This window comes from Corythoichthys intestinalis, unplaced genomic scaffold (genome assembly GCF_030265065.1).
Source record: "Corythoichthys intestinalis isolate RoL2023-P3 unplaced genomic scaffold, ASM3026506v1 HiC_scaffold_23, whole genome shotgun sequence".
NCBI classification, from domain to species: domain Eukaryota; kingdom Metazoa; phylum Chordata; class Actinopteri; order Syngnathiformes; family Syngnathidae; genus Corythoichthys; species Corythoichthys intestinalis.
In genome coordinates, this window is record NW_026651592.1 from 11444691 (window position 1) to 11448740 (window position 4050).

The following is a 4050-nucleotide window of genomic DNA, read 5'->3' on the forward strand; positions in this document are numbered from 1 at the left end:
CATCCACCCGCCCTGGGTGGTGGTTCCCTTTGGGGGACTTCTGGGGCCGTCCCTTGAGGGGGGGGGTTCTGTCATGGCCTCAGCCCCTGCTGCAGCATGGCCTAATTGCCTTCAATTATCTCCACCTGTCCTCAATTCACCTACTCAAAGCCCAGCCAATAGCACTGCTGCATTCAGCAATAAACCTGTGTATTTAAAGCCCAGATTTTCACTTCCACTCTGTCAGACCGTCTGCGAAGCCTGCCTGTTACCTGCCTGCCTAGCTCTCTGAATCTGACTCTTGTTGCCAAATCTGAACCTGCCCGACTGCCGCCTTCTCTCCTGTCCTGGTAACTTGACCTGCCTTTTGCTTTTGGAAACCTGACTTCTGCCTAGCCCTTGTCTGTACTGCTGCCATCATTTCACCTGCCCTGCTGGTTTAGTCAATAAATTGTTGAAAACGTGACGCATTTGTGGTCCTCCCCTGTCGGGTCCGTGACAGATTTGGCCCTTAAGGTGAGCTCACTGTTGGATATATTATTAGGCGTGAAAAGGACATGAAAAAGATTGGTCAAGTGTGTGTATGCAGTTAACCCATGGTTAAGACAGGACACAAGTTTGTCAATTAGAACATTGAACGTTTCAATCCGAAACTTTTCTTTTCCACTAAATTCAACACCTGGCTCTGGACTTTCATCGGCCATACATTTGCGCTTCTTTGTACGCTGGAGGTCTTGTCTGTAGTCTTGGGAGACTGAATCAGTAGCATTTAAAGCTGACCCTTCAAAAAAGGCAAAATTGGCCGTCTGTGCTGCCACAAAGTCATGAAGTGAAAGGAGAAGCTGTGCGGCTATGTAGATGTCAAGGTCATGTTTCTGCAACTGCAGGTTCGTGGCTTGGAACCGCTGCAGTATTGTATCCCAAAAATTAGGGTTGGGAATCTCTGGCATGAAGCCGATTCGATATGTATCTAGATACACAGGTTACGATTCGATTAAAAAACGATACATTTTTATGGCCGAGCGATTCGATACAGTTTAAGAACGAAACGGTTCGATACAGAGTGAAAACATACGATAGTAAACATTTGTTGTGTGTGTTCGTACAGTATTTTAAACATATAAAAAAGACCACATTTCTACAAACAAAGATATTAATTATATGCAGCAGCTCTAGAAAAAAAGATATTAAACCTACAATGCGGTCATAAATATATAATAAATTATGCTTTACCACTGGTATAATTGGGGGAATAAAAACAAGGCATTTTAGACAGGTCAATAATCATTACTTTAACCTAATACACAGCAAAGTCATTCAATTATGCCTGTACTTCCTCATTTTTTATTCCTCATCACTGTCCATATCTTTTTTGAAGGGCAGATTTGTCTTGAGGAAGATCAACTAATCCACATGTTCATGTTTGAGTAGACTGCGTTTCGTGGGAAAAAAAATCTCCAGAGGGTCGTGCTGCCCTTTCCACCATTGTAGTGGGTTATTTTTCAGGGTTAAAAACTCACGATCTCTGTATCGCTCCACACTTCACACTAGCTCTGTCCCACGCGAACAGATCTGGCTGCCTTCCTCACTTCAAAGTCCGACTTTTGTTTTCCTGGGTGCGTTGAAAATCAATTGCTGGACGTCGCTGGCGTCGGTGCTCAACTATCCATTGTTTTAGCATGTTGCTTCGTTGCCACTACTAGTTTCGTTTTGGGCTGTGAAGAAAACGCTACAGAGCGTGCGTTACAGTGGTTTTGAGAGCAAAAGAGTGACTAGACAGAGGAATGCTAGATTACGCTGTTCAGTCACCAAAATTGATCTAAAGAAAAACCCTCCTTGCTCTTTTTATTTAGGGGTTTGTCCTGACACAGAAGGGTGCCGCCCTGAAGGGAGGGGGAAAGCAAGCTGGAGACACCCATGTGATTTTGGTTGGCTATGTGTGAGCATGTAGGTGGAACTAACTAAATACACTTGTGTAAGCAAAGGCACATGTAAACAACGATCAAAATGACCCAGACACTTCAGTTATGCAACGCTGCGGCCATGGAAGATGTCCTCGAATGGAAAATTGTCCTCGAAGGTCTAGACGAAAGTCCAGACGCCAGGTGCTGAAGATGTCTCGGAACGTCTAGTTACGCAATGATGCGGCCATGAAGCAAGGCAGTTGTCATCCCGACCCTCTTTACTCTTTGTAACACTTAAACATTATACTACAACTAGTATAGCAAGCAATAATCATTTACTGGTTATATCAATAAGAGAAAAATATGGCAATATGAATTATTTATGGTATATATGAGCACAAGCAAATATTCAATCAATCAAGCAAATATTTAATCAATCAACCCTCGATAATTACCTCAACACTTACCAAAAATGGGCCATGAAAGCTATCGCTAAGGTGTCCAGCTTGCCACAGAATGTGGAGGCCTCACTCCTAGTTTCACATTTCTCCTGTGAATCTTTGGAAATATTGTTCAATGCCTCTCTCAATTGTGCATAATATTTCCAAAGACCCTTTGTTCATTCAGCTCTTGAACTCCGGCGAGTACCTGACAAAGATTCCTGGGTGAGTTTCACATCTGTATCACGGAACACCTTTCCTGCCCCAAATCACACACTGCCATTCCCTCCCTGGGCTCCTGGACCCTTGGGCCCCTGGGCACTGGCCCCACTGGCCCGGTCCATAATACGGCCATGGCTGGAATATTCAGTCAAAAAGGATACAGCATCTACTTCTCCACTAGATAAGACGAAAAAATGCGCACACGCACGCACGCACGCAAGGCTGTGATGCCTGTATGTACGAGCATTGGCTAAGCTACTATCCGAACATATATCTTGTACCTAAGTTAATTTTACTGCTGACACTGCGTTTCGGGGTAATCAACATTTTTGCCCCCCCTGCCGCCAAAGTCAAACTCCGCCTACGGGCAAAGCTGTCTAAAACCTAGTTTAAAAAGACACTTTGCCTCTGGCCCTGTATCTCTTAACCTTCGCTGAATTCCTAAGACTTACTCATCAAACCCAGGATAAGAATCACTGGACCAAGGTCATTTTTTCTTTCTTTCCAGTAAATGAGAACATAAATATTTCTTTTGTTCATAGTAGAGTTATCTTAGATCGAAAAACACCAATATTGTATGACAACAACTCAATTCTCCACTAACCCAGTGATTAGTGACTTTACAGTCTACATCTGGGAACTCAAACTTGTGGATCGTGGGCCAATTTTGGCCCGTAGGATGGTACTTTACGGCCCGCTACTCAGAACCTTAGATTAAGGCAATGTCTACACCTGGCAGGGTTTTTTAAAACTGAGGATCCTGCTCGTCACAGCACACAGAAGTCAGAGATACACAGCAAGCTCGAGACAGCTGATAAAAAGCCCGCCAGTGGACAGTTAATGTTGATGATGCCTCTCTTGTGTTATGTAACTAAATGTCTGTCAGTAAAAAACATCAACCCTTTCAGTAAGTTGTCTTATTCATGAACCCCGCAAATACAAAGTAACACAACTGGCACCTTAGACGGTCATTTGCTTTGCTTAGCCAAAACCACCCATGGACCAAAGAGGCAATATGGATATATGTAATTTTTTCAAACCTAAGCTTTCAAAAGCGACAACTACTGAGCAAGAACCAAGGATTGAAAATGTGGCCCATGAAAAGCCAGAGAGCACCGCCAAAATGGTGAGAGGAGTTTCAATTTGCCCCACTAAAGATGCTAATTGTACAACAAATTTTGCACCCTTATAATATCTTGTTCCCAAACTGTTGTGGCGGTAAATAAGCCTTCTTTTACATTCAATTGGATTCTCAATGTTATGCACAGGTGTTAGATAAACAAGTAACATCGTGAACATACATGTTACACTCGAATATGGCGTAAATTAATGCTTAACTACACTGCGAAGATGTAAACAGTGAGAGAGCGGCGTGCAGTTGTTGTTTGAAGCTAACATGGCAGAATGTGTCTGAGGAGAACTTTTCTACATGTCCATCCATGATCAAACCTAAGTAAATATTCCTTTATTTAAAGAATGTTTGCAGTGTTTTCTTAGTAACAGCT